The following is a 20,807-nucleotide window of genomic DNA, read 5'->3' as shown; positions in this document are numbered from 1 at the left end:
TTTTGAACTCTTAAAAAAAATATCTTTTCTCAGTTCATTAGGCTCAGATAAAAGTATGCCACTCTTATTGCACATTTTTACTCTATATTATTATTCTTATCAATGTACTTCTGCCATATTCTCTATTAAGTTACAAACTAATTGAGAGCAGAAATAATTGTTTAATTCATCTTTATATAAAACCATAATGCATACCAATAGACCTTGTCCTCAATGTTTATTAACTTCTCCTTTGACTCAATATATGGAAATCTGATCTAGTGACTACATGGCTGAAAGTTCAAAAAGCTGAACAGTTCTAGAAATATACATCTGGGAATATAGGTTTTAGCCTATGGCCAGGGTCAGAGAACAAGGCTGTCGACAAAGGTCAAAGTTTTGGAGATAGTCTACTACTTATAACAGAGGGTCCCAATTAATCCTGAATCCCATGAGAAGAATCAGAATACCAGGGGCCAATGTTTAGCTTGGATAGATCTGATAAGGATGAATTATATAGGTAGTGGCGTACTAGGGCAAGATTACTCGACTTCATCTGGAATTGATTTATGAGAACCAGATGCAAACAGAAAGAAGAGGGAGGATGTAATGACACAGGCTGCTGGTAGAAGAAAGTGAGCCAGTGAAAGGGGTTGAAGAAACAAATGAAATAAAAGGACAAGATCTCAGAAATTTATAGTTGTAGATGTCAGGAGGGTACAGTGGACATTTGAAATACAATCAGAGGTCAGATGATAAAATGAACTTTAAATTTAATTTTGTGAAAATTATATGTATTGTATACATCATAATCTGTGTATATATGTATATCTATATATATATATAAATAAAATAAATATAGGTAAATTGATAGGAACCTTCTGAAATTTTTAGAGCAAATAGAAAAAAATACATATGATTCTGAAAAGCACTTTTTAAAATGTGCAAAAACACATCTCACACACAAACACATACACACACACACACACACACACACACACACACACAGACTGTTCACAGCTTAATCTTCTGATAGTCCATTATAATTGGGAAGTTCCAAGCCTCGTCTGAGTCATATTTTATACTCTTATTTGGGAAATGATTAAACTGGTATTGCCTTTTAACACTAGTGGCCTAAAAAGATCAAATATATCAAAATAGGGCTTCTCTGGTGGCGCAGTGGTTGAGAGTCCGCCTGCCAATGCAGGGGACACAGGTTCATGCCCCGGTCCAGGAAGATCCCACATGCTGCAGAGCGGCTGGGCCCATGAGCCATGGCCGCTGAGCCTGTGCGTCCGGAGCCTGTGCTCCACAACGGGAGAGGCCACAACAGTGAGAGGCCCGCGTACCGCAAAAAAAAAAAAAAGTTCAAGAAAACTTAAAATAAGATTTTAAAAAGAGGAGACCTTCAAGATGGAGGAGGAGTAAGATGCAGAGATCACCTTCCTCCCCACAGATACACCAGAAATACATCTACATGTGGAACAACTCCTACAGAACACCTACTGAATGCTGGCAGAAGACCTCAGACTTCCCAAAAGGCAAGAAACTCCCCACGTACCTGGGGAGGGCAAAAGAATAAAGAATAAACAGGGACAAAAGAATAGGGATGGGACCTGCACCAGTGGGAGGGAGCTGTGAAGGAGGAAAGGTTTCCACACCCTAGGAAGCCCCTTCACTGGCAGAGACGGGGGTGGCAGGGGGGAAGCTTCAGAGCCATGGAGGAGAGCACAGCAACAGGGGTGCAGAGGGCAAAGTGGAGAGATTCCCACACAGAGGATCAGTGCCCACCAGCACTCACCAGCCCGAGAGGCTTGTCTGCTTGACCGCCAGGGCAGGCAGGGGCTGGGAGCTGAGGCTCGGGCTTTGGAGGTCAATTCCCAGGGAGAGGACTGGGGTTGGCTGCATGAATACAGCTTCAAGGGAGCTAGTGCACCACAGCTAGATGGGAGGGAGTCTGGGAAAAAGTCTAGAACTGCCTAGGAGGCAAGAGACCATTGTTTCAGGGTGTGCGAGGAGAGCAGATTCAGAGCACCACCTAAACGAGCTCCAGAGATGGGCATGAGCTGCAGTTATCAGCGCAGACCCCAGAGATGGGCATGAGATGCTAAGTCTGCTGCTGCAGCCACAGAGAAGCCTGTGTGCAAGCACTGGTCACTATCCACATCTCCCCTCCTAGGAACCTATGGAGCCCACCACTGCCAAGGTCCTGTGATCCAGGGACAACTTCCCCAGGAGAAAAATTGGCATGGCTCAGGCTGTTGCAATGTTACATCAGCCTCTGCAGCCGCAGGCTCGCCCCACATACCGTACCTCTCCCTCTCCTCGGCCTGAGTGAGCCAGAGCCCCTAATCAGCTGCTACGTTAACTCTGTCCTGTCTGGGTGGGAAAGAGATGCCCTCTGGCGACATACACACAGAGGCAGGGCCAAATCCAAAGCTGAACCCTGGGAGCTGAGCGAACAAAGAACAGAAAAGGAAATCTCTCCCAGCAGCCTCAGGGGCAGCGGATTAAATCTCCACAATCATCTTGATGTACCCTGCATCTCTGGAATACCTGAATAGACAACAAATCATCCCAAAATAGAGGCGGTGGATTTTGTGAGCAACTGTAGACTTGGGGTTTACTGTATGCTACTGACTGGTTTCTGGGTTTATGTTTATCTTCGTTTAGTATTTAGAGTTTATTATCATTGGTCGATTTGTTTATTGATTTGGTGGCTCTCTTCCTCCTTTTTTTTATATATATATATATATATTTTTTCCTTTTTCTCTTTTTGTGAGTGTGTATGTGTATGCTTCTGTGAGATTTTGTCTGTATAGCTTTGTTTTTACCATTTGTCCTAGGGTTCTGTCTGTCCATTTTTGTTTCTTGTTCTTTTTTTTTTCTTTCTGTATAGTTTGTAACGCTTGTTATCATTGGTAGATTTCTTTTTTGGCTTGGTTACTCCCTTCTTTCTTTTTTTTTTCTTTATTACTTTTTAATATTTTTTATTTTTAATAATTATTTTTTATTTCAAAAACTTTATTTTATTTTATTTTACTTTACTTTATTTTTTCTTTCTTCTTTCTTTCTTTCTCCCTTTTCTTCTGAGCCATGTGTCTCACAGAGTCATGGTACTCAAGCCAGGTGTTAGGTCTGTGCCTCTGAGGTGGGAGAGGCAAGTTCAGGACCTTGGTTCACCAGAGACTTCCAGGCTCCACGTAACATCAAACAGCGAAAGGTCTCCCAGAGATTGCCATCTCAATGTTAAGACCCAGCTCCACTCAATGACCAGCAAGCTACAGTGCTGGACACCCTATGCCAAACAACTAGCAAGACAGGAACACAACCCCACCCATTAGCAGAGAGGCTGCCTAAAATCATAATAAGGTCACAGACACTCCAGAACACACCAACAGAGATGGTCCTGCCCACCAAAAAGACAAGATCCAGCCTTATCCACCAGAACACAGGCACTAGTCCCCTGCACCAGGAAGCCTACACAACCCACTGAACCAACCTTAACCACTGGGGGCAGACACCAAAAACAACAGGAATTACAAACCTGCAGCCTGCAAAAAGGACACCCCAAACACAGCAAGCTAAGCAAAATGAGAAGACAGAGAAACACACAGCAGATGAAGGAGCAAGGTAAAAACCCACCAGACCAAACAACTGAAGTGGAAATAGGCAGTCTACTTGAAAAAGAATTCAGAGTAATGATAGTAAAGATGATCCAAATCTTGGGAACAGAATGGAGAAGATAAAAGAAATGTTTAACAAGGACCTAGAAGAACTAAAGAGCAAACCAACAATGATGACCAACACAATAAATCAAATTAAAAATTCTCTGGAAGGAATTAATAGCAGAATAACTGAGGCAGAAGAACAGATAAGTGACCTGGAAGATAAAATAGTGTAAATAACTACTGCAGAGTAGAATAAAGAAAAAAGAATGAAAAGAATTGAGGACAGTCTCAGAGACGTCTGGGCCAACATTAAATGCACCAACATTCGAATCATAGAGGTCCCAGAAGAAGAAGAGAAAAATAAAGGGACTGAGATAATATATGAAGAGATTAGAGTTGAAAATTTCCTTAATATGGGAAAGGAAATAGTCAATCAAGTCCAGGAAACGTAGAGTCCCATACAGGATAAATCCAAGGAAAAACACACCAAGACACATATTAATCAAACTATCAAAAATAAAATACAAAGAAAAATATTAAAAGCAGCAAGGGAAAAACAACAAATAATATACAAGGTAATCCCCATAAGGTTAAGAGCTGATCTTTCAGCAGAAACTCTACAAGCCAGAAAGGAGTGGCAGGACATATTTAAAGTGATGAAAGGGAAAAACCTACAACCAAGATTACTCTACGCAGCAAGGACCTCATTCAGATTTGATGGAGAAATTAAAACATTTACAGACAAGCAAAAGCTAAGAGAATTCAGCACCACAAAACCAGCTTTATAAAAAATGCTAAAGGAACTTCTCTAGGCAGGAAACACAAGAGAAGGAAAAGACCTACAATAATAAACTCAAAACAATTAAGAAAATGGTAATAGGAACATACATATTGATAATTACTGTCAATGTAAATGGATTAAATGTTCCAACCAAGAGACATAGACTGGCTGAATGGATACAAAAACAAGACCTGTATATATGCTGTCTACAAGAGAGCCACTTCAGACCTAAGGACACACACAGACTGAAAGTGAGGGGATGGAAAAAGATATTCCAGGCAAATGGAAATCAAAAGGAAGCTGGAGTAGCAATTCTCATATCAGACAAAATACACTTTAAAATAAAGACTATTACAAGAGACAAAGAAGGACACTACATAATGATCAAGGGATCAATCCCAGAAGAAGACACAAAAATTGTAAACACTTATGCACCCAACATAGGAACATCTCAATACATAAGGCAAATGTTAACAGCCATAAAAGGGGAAATTGACAGTAACACAGTCATAATGGGGGAATTTAACACCCCACTTTAACCAATGGACAGATCATCCAAAATGAAAATAAATAGGGAAACACAAGCTTTAAATGATACATTAAACAAGACGGACTTGATATTTATAGGACAACCATCCAAAAACAACAGAATACACTTTCTTCTCAAGTGCTCATGGAACATTCTCCAGGATAGATCATATCTTGGGTCACAAATCAAGCTTTAGTGAATTTAAGAAACTTGAAATCATATCAAGTATCTTTTCTGACCACAATGCTATGAGACTAGATATCAATTACAGGAAAAGATCTGTAAAAAATACAAACACATGGAGGCTAAACAATACACTACTTAATAACCAAGAGATCGGTGAAGAAATCAAAGAGGAAATCAAAAATACCTAGAAACAAATGACAATGAAAACACGACAACCCAAGACCTATGGGATGCAGCAAAAGCAGTTCTAAGAGGCGAGTTTATAGCAATACAATCCTACCTCAAGAAACAAGAAACATCTCAAATAAACAACCTAAACTTACACCTAAAGCAATCAGAGAAAGAAGAACAAAAACACCCAAAGTTAGCAGAATGAATGAAATCATAAAGATCAGATCAGAAATAAATGAAAAAGAAATGAAGGAAATGAAAGCAAAGATCAATAAAACTAAAAGCTGGTTCTTTGAGAAGATAAACAAAATTGATAAACCATTAGCCAGACTCATCAAGAAAACAAGAGAGAAGACTCAAATCAATAGAATTAGAAATGAAAAAGAAGTAACAACTGACACTACAGAAATACAAAGGATCATGAGAGATTACTACAAGCAACTATATGCCAAAAAATTGGAAAACCCGGAAGAAATGGACAAATTCTTAGAAAAGCACAACCTTCTGAGACTGAACCAGAAAGAAATAGAAAATGTAAACAGATGAATCACAAGCACTGAAATTGAGACTGTGATTAAAAATCTTTCAACAAACAAAAGCTCAGGACCAGATGGCTTCACAGGCAAATTCTATCAAACATTTAGAGAAGAGCTAATACCTCTCCTTCTCAAATTCTTCCAAAATATAGCAGAGGGAGGAACACTCCCAAACTTATTCTATGAGGCCACAATCAACCTCATACCAAAACCAGACAAGATGTCACAAAGAAAGAAAACTACAGGCCAATATCATTGATGAACATAGATGCAAAAATCCTCAACAAAATACTAGCAAACGGAATCCAACAGCACATTATATGGATCATACACCATGATCAAGTGGGATTTATCCCAGGAATGCAACAATTCTTCAATATATGCAAATCAATCAGTGTGAGAAACCATATTAACAAATTAAAGGATAAAAACCATATGATCGTCTCAATAGATGCAGAAAAAGGTTTTGAAAAAATTCAACACCCATTTATGATAAAAACTCTCCAGAAAGTAGACATAGAGGGAACTTACCTCAACATAATAAAGGTCATATATGACAAAACCAGGTCAACATCATTCTCAATGGTGAACAAAATGAAACCATTTCCACTAACATCAGGAACAATACAAGGTTGTCCAGTCTCACCACTATTATTCAACATAACTTTGGAAGTTTTAGCCACAGCAATCAGAGAAAAAAGAAAAAAAAAAAGGAATCCAAATCGGAGAAGAAGAAGTAAAGCTGTCACTGTTTGCAGATTACATGATACTATACATAGAGAATCCTAAATATGCTACCAGAAAACTACTAGAACTAATCAACGAATTTCATAAAGTAGCAGGATATAAAATTAATTCACACAAATCTCTTGCTTTCCTATACACTAATGATGAAAAATCTGAAAGAGAAATTAAGGAAACACTTCCATTTACCATTGAAACAAAAAGAATAAAATATCTAGGAATAAACCTACCTAAGGACACAAAAGAGCTGTATGCAGAAAACTATAAGACACTGATGAAAGAAATTAAAGATGATACAAACAGATGGATAGATATACCATGTTCTTGGATTGGAAGAATCAACATTGTGAAAATGACTATACTACCCAAAGCAATCTACAGATTCAGTGCAATCCCTATCAAACTACCAAAGGCATTTTTCACAAAACTAGAACAAAAAGTTTCACAATTTGTATGGAAACAAAAAAGACCCCGAACAGCCAAAGCAATCTTGAGAAAGAAAAACGGAGCTGGAGGAATCAGGCTCCCTGACTTCAGACTATACTACAAAGCTACAGTAATCAAGGCAGTAAGGTACTGGCACAAAAACAGAAATATAGATCAATGGAACAGGATAGAAAGCCCAGAGTAAGCCCACGCACATATGGTCAGCTTATTTTTGATAAAGGAGGCAAGAATATACCATGGAGAAAAGACAGCCTATTCAATAAGTGGTGCTGGGAAAACTGGACAGCTGCATGTAAAAGAATGAAATTAGAACACTCCCTAACACCATATACAAAAATAAACTCAAAATGGATTAAAGACCTAAATGTAAGGCCAGACACTGTAAAACTCTTAGAGGGAAAACACAGGCAGAACACTCTTTGACATAAATCACAGCAAGATCCTTTTTGACTCACCTCCTAGAGAAATGGAAGTAAAAGCAAAAACAAACAAATGGGCACTAATGAAACTTAAAACCTTTTTCACAGCAAAGGAAACCATAAACAAGACAAAAAAACAACCCTCAGAATGGGAGAAAGTTTTGCAAATGAAGCAAGTGACAAAGGATTATTCTTCAAAATTCACAAGCAGCTCATGCAGCTCAATATCAAAAAAACAAACAACGCAATCCAAAAATGCACAGAAGACCTAAATAGACATTTCTCCATAAAAGATATACAGATTGCCAACAAACATATGAAAGGATGCTCAACATCACTAATCATTAGAGAAATGCAAATCAAAACCGCAATGTGGTGTCACCTCACACTGGTCAGAATGGCCATCATCAAAAAATCTAGAAACAATAAATGCTGGAGAGGATGTGGAGAAAAGGGAAACTTCTTGCACTGTTGGTGGGTATTTAAATTGTTATAGCCACTATGGAGAACAGTATGGAGGTTCCTTAAAGAACTAAAAATCGAACTACCATACGAGCCAGCAATCCCACTACTGGGCATATACCCTGAGAAAACCATAATTCAAAAAGAGTCATGTACCACAATGTTCATTGCAGCTCTATTTACAATATCCAGGACATGGAAGCAACCTAAGTGTCCATCAACAGATGAATGGATAAAGAAGATGTGGCACATATATGCAATGGAATATTACTCAGCCATAAAAAGAAACGAAATTGATTTATTTGTGGTGAGGTGGATGGACCTAGAGTCTGTCATACAGAGTGAAGTAAGTCAGAAAGAGAAAAACAAATACCGTATGCTAACACATATATATGGCATCAAAAAAAAAAAAAAAAAAGAAAGAAAGATGGTTCTGAAGAACTTAGGAGCAGGACAGGAATAAAGCCACAGATGTAGAGAATGGAGTTGAGGATACGGGGCGGGGGAGGGTAAGTTGGGACGAAGTGAGAGAGTGGCATGGACTTATATATACTACCAAATGTAAAATAGATAGCTAGTCGGAAGCTGCCGCATATCACAGGGATATTAGCTCTGCGCTTTGTGACCACCTAGAGGGGTGGGATAGGGAGGGTGGCAAGGAGACGCAAGAGGGAGGAGATACGAGGATATATCTATATGTATAGCTGATTCACTTTGTTATAAAGCAGAAACTAACACACCATTGTAAAGCAATTTTACTCCAATAAAGATGTTAAAAAAAAAAGATTTTAAAAAGAAAATGTTTCAGGCAAATGCTCTATCAGAAAATACATCTTTAATAAGTGTAATGAATGAACATAACCATCTAATTAAAGTTCAAACTGCAGACATTTTACATTTTTTGTTAGACCCTATAAATTAAACATACTTTCTTGAAACTTGAACGACTATTCAGCCGAAATAGTATTTTTGCTTAACTGAAATCTGTTGCTTTGCAACAAAGCCGATTTGTTCTTGACATCAAACATTTGGTGAAAGGGTCCCGACTGGGTGCTTGTTTGTTGTAATAAAGTATTAGCTTCTTTTTTTACCCATGCAGTAAATGCATATTTCTCACAGTAAGTAAGCCGTTCCCTGAAAATGTATTGAAAGCCATTCAATATTAACATTAAATTATGTGGTTAGATTTAAATCCAGAAAATACTTGAAGCAAGTAAGTATATAACATTTTAAATATGACCATCAGCTTTTATCTTAAAAATTTCATTTTATAATATATTACTGCTAATTAGTTTTATAAATATGTTTATATAAATTAGGTATATACACATTAGGTAATATTTTATTTTTAATCATTTCTCAGTAATCTTTATCAAAAACACTGTATTTCCTTAATATAAATTCCTATACTAAATAGAAGCGACAAGTAAAACTAAAGAAAGAACTTAGTGATGTTACGAAAATGAGACTGAAAAGTGGCCCACAATATAAATGTACTTAATGCCGCCGAACTGTACATTTAAAAATGGTAAAAAAGGTAAATTTTATGTTATATGAATATATAAATTTGGGCCTATACCCTGAGAAAACCATAATTCTAAAAGAGCCATGTACCACAATGTCCATTGCAGCACTATTTACAATAGCCAGGACATGGAACCAACCTAAATGTCCATCGACAGCTGAATGGAGAAAGAAGATGTGGCACATATATACAATGGAATATTACTCAGCCATAAAAAGAAACGAAATTGAGTTATTTGTAGTGAGGTGGATGGACCTAGAGTCTGTCATACAGAGTGAAGTAAGTCAGAAAGAGAAAAACAAATATCGTATGCTAACACATATATATGGAATCAAAAAAAAAAATGCTACTGATGAACCTAGTGGCAGGGCAGGAATAAAGCCTCAGATGTAGAGAATGGACTTGAGGACACGGGGTGGGAGGGGGAAGCTGGGGCGAATGATAGTAGCATTGACATATATACACTACCGAATGTAAAATAGATAGCTAGTGGGAAACAGCAGCATAGCACAGGGAGATCAGCTCGGTGCTTTGTGACCACCTAGAGGGGTGGGATAGGGAGGGTGGGAGGGAGGCTCTAGAGGGAGGGGATATGGGGATATATGTATGCATATGGCTGATTCACTTTGTTGTACAACAGAAACTAACACAGTATTGTGAAGCAATTATACTCCAATAAAGATCTATTTATAAAAAGAGTTTATAAAGTAATAAAATGTAATGGAAACTAAATATTGTATCCCCCACACAAAGCATGTCATGAGGAGTTACTTTTTGGAGAATATTTTAAAAGACAACCTCTCAACACACGTTGAAACTCTGAAATACGAGAGGCTACCACCAAATTTGAAATACAACCTGCTTCCTGCCTACTTGCCTACTGAAAATATCAAATTAATATATTATGGAATAATTATCAAAATAGGCCACAAAATAAGATCAAGTTTTAACAAGATAAAATTTAGAAGATTTTTGAAAAGAAAAAATTTCCTCATAATAAGCTGACATTATTTTGTATTATATTTAATATTTATCCTTTAGGTAATATAAACATTCTCTTTAATATTTCAAATTGTTTGTTTCCATTTCAAACTTGGGTTTCCTTTGTCTACTCAGATTTATTGCTTAAATTGAGTAAATGAAAAGTAGACTGAAATTATCAAATTTTAATTCTATGCAACATGATGGCAATTCTAGATCTTATTTAGCGGAGTTTTGGAAGTTAGATCATCTTTCTTTTTGTATTTTTATCTTATGGATATACAAATGAAATTCTATGTAGGAAGAACTGTTCCTACTAAAGAGTAGCTGATTTAAAGTAAATTATTTAAATAAATCATTTATGATAATACTTAGTTGCTAACAGATTTTATACAAAAACTTACTAGAAATAAGAGGAAGTAAAACAATAACCAGTTATCAACCTTGGAAACAAAATTCTCATCTAAGACAAATACTCCAATTGAAATAACCAAAACTTCCTTCAACTTAAATATATAATTAAGTGAAATGCAAGTGATTTCTGGTAATTGAAGATTACCCTAGCACAATCTGATTTATGAAATCATTGGTGCCTTATGGAAAGTTCTCAAGCAATTTTCATTATTAAAAATGTTCTTCATAACAGACAAGGCAAGCTCTTCTTCAACATCTTCCCACAAATAACACTGACAAATGCAATCTTCCTGGAACAGTTAAAAAACAACTCTCTTCAGATCTAAAATATGATATGCTACATTTATGACCTCTCTTTTGATTATAGAGACATTTGCAATGCTGTGACCCTCTCAGCTGAACAATGTGACAGATAGTATTAATTTAAATGTCATCATATCCTCACCAAGAAAATAAAGCATAGTTATTAGCCCTTTTAGATTTTAGGATTAACTTTTGCAAAAGCATCATGTATCCCCTCCATCAAAAAGTAATTTCCAATCCCTGCATAAGAATGAAGTTTATTCCCTCTTTCAGTCAGATGATAAATGCCTTTAATTAGGAATGTTACTAACTGAACTTTTCCCCTCAGACCTATTAATTATGCTAACACATAGACAGTTCATTACCAGACTTTTTGGCCAAATCTATAGCCAGAATATCTCTATATTCCTTTAGTATATTAGACTGAGAACAGATAAATAAAGGTAATGTATTTAATTGGTACACAGATTAATCTCCCACCCCCAAATTAAATGCAAATACACATACAGCCCAATTGACTTATTGTATGTGCATGTATGTGTATATTGTACATACTGTATATTCTTAGTATAATATTTAACATTTGATTTGCACTCTATAAAACCCTTGGATATGCATTTCCTGATCTGATGAGAACAGCAATCCTTTGATTTTGAATTCATGAATATTCTTATTTTACTTGCTGTCTTAACGGCAGAGAGCCAAAATTTGTTTCTTTCCTTTTTTTTTCCTTTGGTGCAAAAACCAGTGCTCTTTTTAATATAAAAATAATATTTAACCCAAAGAGAATAAATTCTTTAAACATGTTTTACATAAAACATAATATGGTAGATGAGCTAATCTGTGGGAAACTGAGTAATGGTTAAAAAATGGTCTCCTTGATCAGGTTTAGTGGCTTCAAATCCTATTTCCACTGATTAACAGCTGCAGACCTAAATCAAGTTGCAAACCTTCTCAGTTTTGTTTTTGTTTTACTTTTAATCCCTAAAATTGGAATCCAATTTACAAGGCAGTTATGAGATTAAATGAGATACTATAATACAAACTCTGGTATATACAAGCACTCAGCATGCACAGGATGAATATCCTCTAAAGTTTGACTGCCTAAGTTGTATCTCTACTCAAACGTCTTTTCTGGGAACTAAGCTTTTATATCTATCTACCTGACATCTCCACTGGAGATCTCATAATGTCTAAAATACAATATATCCAAAAAATAATTAAGGATAATCCACCCTAAAAAACTTTTGTGGGACTTCCCTGGTCGCCCAGTGGTTAAGACTCTATGTTTCCAATGCAGGGGACGTGGGTCCCATCCCTGGCTGCCAGGGAACTAAGATCCCACACGCCACGTGGCACGGAGGAAAAAAAAAAAAAACTTTTGTTTTAACATCCCCAAATTTCTCTGGCCAATTTTCTAGGACTCATGATGGATTTGTCTCTTTTCCTAATGTCCTGTACCTCCAGTTCCATCATCAAGTCCTATTGGCTCAACCTTCAACATGGATAAAATATTAGCTCATTCACACCACCTCCACACTGTCTCTAATTTCAAACACTCTCAGGGATTTGCTGTCATGGCCTTTAAATCACCATCTCTATTCTCACTGCTGTCTTCACCACTGCCACAAAACCAGATCTCTTCTCCACAAAGCCAGATCTCTCCAAAATCCCCTGTCACTCCCCTGTCCAAAGCTTTAATGAGACTTGGCCTCACTCTTTGAATAAAATTAAAGCTCCTTACCCTGGCCTAAAAAGTTTAGATGATCCAGCCTCTGCCTACCTCATCTTCCAAGACTCTTCCTCTCTTTTACTCTGGTGCAGCCATCTACACCCTCTAGCTCTTCTTTAGATATAGCCAACTTGATCTCTGCCTCCGGGCTGTTTCATCTACAAGTTTACCCAGTTCTTCACCTTTCACTGTCCTGACTGTGCTATCAAAAATAATACCTCCAATTCCTATTTTGCTAGCCACTTAACCTGCTTCATTTAACTTCATAGCATCTCATATAACTCTAGGCCTACATATTATATTTTGTCTATCTTTCTGACTAGAATGTAACTTCTGTGAAGACAGAGACTGTCATTTTTTCCACCACTGTATCTGCAGTTCCTAGAAGAATACCTGGGAGAGACTGCTCCATAAATATTTTCTGACAAAACATTGTCAAGATGCTTTTTACACATCAATACAGCCCATAGAAGCATATGAGTCTCACTGACTCTAATCATAATTCACTCATAAGGTCTATTAAATTACCATCATAGCTTCGTTTTAATACATACAAAATGACAACTGGCAGGGATATTTGGCAATATTATCATCTTCGACCTGTAAAGTCTAATGAATTTTTTATATCTTCTCCTACTTAGCAATTTAATTTGAACAGTGCCTAAACTGAAGCTCATTTTCAAACAATCACTATTGAAATTACTGATTCCAATTGATTTGACTTCACTTAAAATATTGTGAAACATTTATTTATGTACTTGGAAAAAGAAAAATAACCGTAGAACGTTTTGTTCATTAGAGTACAAGGAATAGCATAGAAGATGCAAAGAAGAAAAGCTTTCTTAAAATCGCGGTTTTGGAAATCTACGTTTTGCAGACAGTCATAAGATCCTGATTTTTTGGATACAGTATAAGTGAGCAAGAACTCGGTGGAAAGGCAGAAGTCCTGGATGTTGCTCCTGACACTGCCACCCTCTGGGTGTGCAAAGCTCTGGCAAATGGCCAAATTATCGCAGGCCTCAGTTCTGTTTCTCAAAAATAAAGGAAATGGACTGGCTCATCTCCAAGAAGTCTACTGGCTATGAAATTATCATTTTAAGTCAGATTTTTCTAGCTTAGAATTTTTTCATTTCTAGTTCTATTTTAAAATCCTTCCATATTACACACTGTGTTACAAATGCAATAACCCCTTATTGTCACATCATTTTGTTTTACTGCTTTCTTGTATATAATTCAGTTCCTTGCAAGAGTACTAGCAAATTTTAATGGCTCACAGACCCTGAATTTACTGGTGAGGGCAGAAGATCATCAAAGGTTAAAAAAAATTCTAAGAGACCTGGAAAATTACATATATAGATACATATCTGTTAGAATAGCTTGTCTAAATACCAAAATCTTCATAACAAAACTCAAATCAAGCAAAAGTTTTCATATTACATTAATGTGAAGAATCATAGGCCTTTAGTATCAAGCTATGTGAAGCCAAATACCACATATAGGATATATTTTATTGTAGCTAAAAAGGTGTTGGGTGGGGGCTTCCCTGGTGGCGCAGTGGTTGAGAGTCCGCCTGCCGATGCAGGGGACACGGGTTCGTGCCCCGGTCCTGGAAGATCCCACATGCCGCGGAGCGGCTATGCCGGTGAGTCATGGCCCGGAGCCTGTGCTCCACAACGGGAGAGGCCACAACAGTGAGAGGTCCGCGTACCGAAAAAAAAAAAAAAAGGTGTTGGGTATTTAGGAGATATGGAAGGCTCACACTTTTTTGCTTTTTGCTTTGGGAAGCCCAGATATAAGAGAATCGCCAAATGCTGAAACGCTTCAAAAGCACAGTGTCTGTTTATGCAGATTTTGAGTTAGTGAACCAGATTAAGAAATGGTAGGCAGCACAGCACAAAGTAGAGATAAGACCTACCTAGAAACATCTACAAGATAACAGAATTGAATAAGAGCCAGAAGGTTCAGGGGAGAGTCATGAGAATATAGCTCAAGCAGTATTTTAAGCATTTGAAAGTGAATTAAAGCCATAAAATGCTTCAGTGGGTCCTTACATATGACTGCAATTTATCACATCACACTAAACACTACACAGCCTTAAAACACTTGCACCGCTTTTCAAAGCAGGGGTCAATTTGAATGACCACAACCCATGTAGCAAAAACTTCTGGAATTTCAGCCGTGAGTTAAACAATATTGGCACTTTTCCTTTTGGTAGTTCCTTTGAAAAATCTGCAAGCGATTAAATACACAATAACAAAATAAATATAAGTATGGTAAATGCATATGAAATAATAGTTACATATTAAAATAACAGGATGGTGATTAATTGATAACTAATTATCATCACTTTTCATACATTAAGTCATTCATTCATTCAATAAATGCTATCAAGCAAGTGCTATGTGACAGGTTCTGTTCGGAGTGTTTCTGGGAATTCAGTTTTGAACAAGACTTAGGAAGCTTACATGCTACTGGAAGGATGGCAGCTATTGATGGGGTAAACAAACTATACATACGCAGATCCATTATATTCTATATGAACATATAATTTTAGATAGCAACTAGGGTTAAGAAGAAATCACAACAAGCTAAAGTGATAGAGACACTGGAGAGATGGGAAGTGGGACCCTAGGTTGGTAGTCAGATAAGTCCTCTCTGAGAAGTTGACATTTTACCTAGAGGTAATGACAAAATGACCAAGACATGAATGGAAAACAAGTGCAAATGCAAAGGGCCAAGGTCAGGAAAAGGTTAGCATTTATAAAGGGGCCAGGTTAACTGGCACTGGCCATTTGCAACAAATGTTTAGCAACTGCTCTCCAGAAGCAAGTCACCTGATTTGTAAGTTTGCTGACTTCTGTGGTGTAAATACTCCTGCATCGGCCAATTTCAGCCAAACCAACATGAAGATACTGAACACAGAGTCGGGAGGTGACAATGGCCAATGGTGGCACATGATAAAGGCAGCCAGGGGTTGGTGACAGAAGGAGTCAGATAGGTGGACAGAGGTCAGGTCATTTAATGCCATGTGGTCAATGGTAAGAAATATAGTTTTTCTTCTTGGAAATCACTGAAGGTTTTGTGTTTTTTTTTAACATCTTTATTCGAGTATAATTGTTTTACAATGGTGTGTTAGTTTCTGCTTTACAACAAAGTGAATCAGTTATACATATACATATGTTCCCATATCTCTTCCCTCTTGCGTCTAAGTAAGCGACAGGGCATGACGATTTAAGTTATGGTTTTAAGGTTCATTAGTTGCTTGTTGGAGAAGGTACTGTGGGAAGAAATGCAATTAGGAAGCTCTCACATTAACCCTGGCTTAGACTAAAGTGGTGGTAGTGGAAATGAAGAAAAGTGGATAAATTCAGGACATTTTTTGAGGCAGAGTCTACTTGTCAATGGACCTGTTGAATGCGGAGTACAGAGAAAGAGGAATGAAGAGTGATAACAAGGTTTATCTTTAGCAACTGTGAAATCAGGGACAGAGAACAATTTATGGAGATTAGTGTGGACAGAAGTCAAAAAATTTTACTTGGTCTTACTAACCTTGAGATGTCCAGAAAGTATGTTGACTAATATTAATAGCTAAAATAAGTCATTTCCATATTTATTCCTGCCAATATGTTTTTCACATAGGAATTACTGTTTCCATTCTATAGATATGAACACAATGGTAACTTCTTCAAGGTCATGTACCTAGAAAGCGGCAGAGGTGGGATTTGAGCCTCTTTTTAACTATAAAGTTATGTATTTACCTTTAGGATATATTTCCATTTTGTAATTAATTCTTAGGATTGATTTTTGAAAGTATACTGCTCTGGGTTCCCTGATAATTCCCTGCTACTTACTATATTTAAAACATATTCTTTTATTTATTGCACTTACAAGAAAATGGTAAGGAAAACTTTTGTAGGGAAGGGTCCTTGGGAACAGAATGCCAAACCATGTTAAGGACATTAACTGCTTTAGGGCCAGCTCCCCACTTAGAAGGAACCACGGAGAGCTGGGTTCTCTGCAGGTCCTGCATGACTACACCTAGGTGAAGCCTCAACCTCCTAGGAGTTTCTACTTGGTACACATTTCTAGAAGAAGTAACAATGAGTAATACAGACTGAAGGCAGAATACCCATACTTTTCATTACACCAGTTAAACAAACTATCACCTTTGAGTTATAGTCATTAAGTTAATCTTTAGTAAGTAAATCCTATAGGAAAAATAATGAGGTAGAATCATTATACTCTGTCCCAGTATTGTTACTTAACATTGTAACAGTCGGTCCCACACACATAGGATAGCGTGGTTGCAGCTCATTTTAAGCAGGAGACAGGAGTAGTCAGAGAGTTTCCAGATGTCCTACTCTATAGCCATGCAGTCAGTAAATAAAAATACGATGATAGTGGAATGTTAGTATTTTCTCCAAAAATATTCAAAGATTTAGAGATCTGCTGATAAAAGTAAGCTGCGGCTTCAATCGCTGCCATATTGCCGAAGCTGACCCATCTCTGGGCCGCCATCAGGTAAGAATTTTAAAAGAGCAAAGCAAAAGTGATTTGTGAGCTAAGGGATAAAACTGTCAAATTTTTTCCTTCTTTAGAACACTGATATTTCCCTTGTTCTTAGAACACTGCAAATTTGAGAATAACATCGCATCTGGGACCTAAAAGCTGCCATATTTTTCTGAATTTTCTCATGTCATCTACCAATTTGACTTTTAAATCATGGCAGGGAATAAGTATTCTAAATCCTGTGTTAGAGACTTCATTCCTGGAGTATAGGATTAAACTGCAGATTCTGAAGCCCGATATCTGAAACTCTCGCATTCTTCCATACAACTGGATATCGATGATACCAAAAGTATACAAAGGAATTGACTAAAAAATTATGGTCACGTATGAGTTTTAATAATCTTAAAAGCATCTAGTCAACTTACTTCACAATTTCTGATTGCTTTACATGTGATCTGTATGAAATGACCTTCAGACACCTAACTGAATACTTATACTCCTGTGGCCTCATAAACACCAGTCCATTTCAAGGCAGCCCCCCAAAAAGCACTCATAAAAATCTGTGCTTTGGGGCAAAATTCAAGCAATTCTCTAATTTCCAAGACTGCCAACATACTGTGACCAAGGCACCAGTGTCCCTGAATCTCATTTATGTCTCCCACCACGCTCCTAAGCACCATATTTAAAGGCCTGAATGACAAACTTCCAGATACTTTCATTTTACCGATGATATGAATTTTCACTCTCTATAACTCTAACTCTCCTATCTCAATGTTGGGTAGAATATATAAACACTTGGTCTTCACATGTTTCATTTAATGGCAACAGTCCTTCATAGAAATTAGAGTTGCACTTGCATTATTTGTCCTTGTATTAAGAATTCTAGATCCCCAATTTTCCCCAGGATCGAGACCGATGGCATCAGGAATGCACACAGTTCAGCTCCCTGGAACCAGGACTTGGTTCTTGTGCAGTCTGCTCACTTAGACCAAGGCTCTATCGAACCTCCTACTTGCGAAAGTTCCTCCCAACAGGCTGACTCACCCATGAGTATTAGAAAAGAATATTTAACTCTATCATTTCAAGTTTTCTTTCTCTTTCTTCCTCCCTCCCTCCCTTCCTTCTTTCTTTTTCTTTCATTCTTTCTATTTTTCCTAATGAAATGTCCCTTTTGTGCTGTCATATTGATGGAGAAACAGCATTACAAGTGGTGGTTAAGCTTGCTGGCTAGCCCACAAAGGCTTCCTTAACCATAATTTGGCTGAACTACAGTTTTTAAATGGTTAAGCATTCACTTACTATGAAATACATTCTTTGGAAGTTTGAAAAAAAATCTGATACCTCAATAAAAAATTTTAATGTAGTAATGTATAAAATGTAAAAATATGAACTGCAATGTTTAAAAATGCTTTTTAAAAGCAATTCAATTATATTTTCTAATAAGATACTTATGTAGTAAAGAACAGGGCAAATATTTCTAAGAATTTTAAGATGTTTAAAGTGCATGGATCACAATTTTTTTTAAATCATTATATACGTGATGTGGTAGGCATATTTAGCAATTTAACATATGTTGTATCAATTAAACCTTGTAATAAAATATTTTGTAATTACTATTATCCCCATGTTACTGAGAAGGATACTGAGATTGACAGAGATGATACTTTTTGCCTGAATCATGGAGAAAATTATGACAGAACCAGAATTCAAATCAAGATCAATTCATATTCAAAACTTTTATCATTATATTATATTATATAGAATAGTATTGGGTTTACTTTGCAAATAAAATAATTTTGAAAATGAATAGATTTTTCAAAATTTACTTTACCTCCACACTAAAGCCTTCATATACACTAAACTTGGAAGTCAGATATGTCAGGGTCTGAATCCTGCTCTTCTACTTCTTGGAGGTGTAATCCTGGGCAAGTTATTTAACCACTGTGAGGTGGGGCTTACTGTAAGTAAGGTGGAAATAAAAGCGCCAAAGTCTTTGAGATAATAAAGAAAAGTAATGTGTAGAAATGGGTTAATATCTGTAAAACCTGACTGCATGACTCAGATTGCCAAATGTCAAAAAAACAAGCATTCCCTTCCCCTTCACAATATCCCCCCTTGGCTTTGTAGGCACACAAAAAGATTTTTAAATTCTCAGAATGATTTGATTGAAAACAGGCACTCTTGTCTAGATGATTACATTCCTTCTCTACCATGGCTTTTGACTTTAGAATGTTCCAAAGTACAAATCCTCTGATGGAGAACTTCTGTGGGTTGTGCCCTGCCCTGCACTGCATTCTCACAATCACAATCTGCTCCTCATCCTGGGATGAACTACTTGTGACACACCATCTTGTGCAGCAAGTTTTATAGTGACTGATGCCTTAGCGACCAGATTCCTGGTTCTGGTTTCTCCTCCCCCACTTGATCTCCACAAAGGCTGTTTTTGTGCTTGCCTAGAATTGACTGCACACATCCAGGAACTGAAGAGGAGAGCTGAGACTGGGGTGTTTTCGTAATAAAACCTTGGTTCTAAATATCTGACCCTCTACCAGTTTCTACTCCATTTCATCCTCTCTTCCCTCCAGGTGACTCTTGGATTGATTTGAATCAATACTGGATTGATTTGAACAATGTGGCAGTGGCTGCATTTTTCACATGAAAATGCTTACGTACTGACCAAGAAGCACTGCCTACACATATAATGAAACATGTTTCAGATCAACTTGTTTAAGTTTTATGTGGTTACCACACTACATTCTGTTCATCATTCTCTGGGATTTTATAGTTTGCATGAAATGTAATATGGTCATTCACAACCATCAAAAAATACAGAGAATAGTTCTTTCTTTCATAAAATAATAGTCTCAGATGATTACACTTCCAAAAGCAAATGGCAAATAATATATAGACAGAGCCACCTTGATTAATAAGCAATGGCACTATCATTTGAATACTTAACATAAATTTATTATTACTCAATCTTAAAATCTCCTTTTTTAATGAGAAGTGGTAACATGAAATTGTATACTTCGAAACTGGTTATATATAAAAAAAATTGATATATTCATCAAAAACGTTTCAGCCACAGTAAAAACAGCTCATTTGAACATTCAGAATTGTTCTTCTATAGCAGGAGCCACATATTTACATGAATATACATATACAAAAAATGTCAGTCCTTTGAGGTTCAAACAAATCTGCCTTGGCTTAAAACAATTTCAACAAAATTTTAAAATACGTCAACATTACTAAATTCCTCAATACTTACAATACTAAGTTGTGACAATTTTTATAAATGAGTGTTACATAAAGACAATGTTTCATAATTCCCCAATACTTTTGTAGATCAATGGTTCATTCATCCATCCATTCATTCATTCATTCAAAAAATATTTAAGCAATACCTACTTTCTTCAAG

The 20,807-nt window shown here is 36.8% G+C and overlaps 1 protein-coding gene across 1 annotated transcript in view; it reads right to left on the bottom strand.

Moving 5' to 3' along the window:
- Positions 1–20,807, bottom strand: part of FAT4 (FAT atypical cadherin 4) — a 173,075-nt gene that overhangs the window by 55,190 nt on the left and 97,078 nt on the right. The window lies entirely within an intron of this gene.

Source organism: Orcinus orca, chromosome 4 (assembly GCF_937001465.1).
Source record: "Orcinus orca chromosome 4, mOrcOrc1.1, whole genome shotgun sequence".
Classification (NCBI taxonomy): Eukaryota; Metazoa; Chordata; class Mammalia; order Artiodactyla; family Delphinidae; genus Orcinus; species Orcinus orca.
Note: the sequence above shows the minus strand (reverse complement) of the source record. Positions and strands in the feature narration are given on the sequence as shown.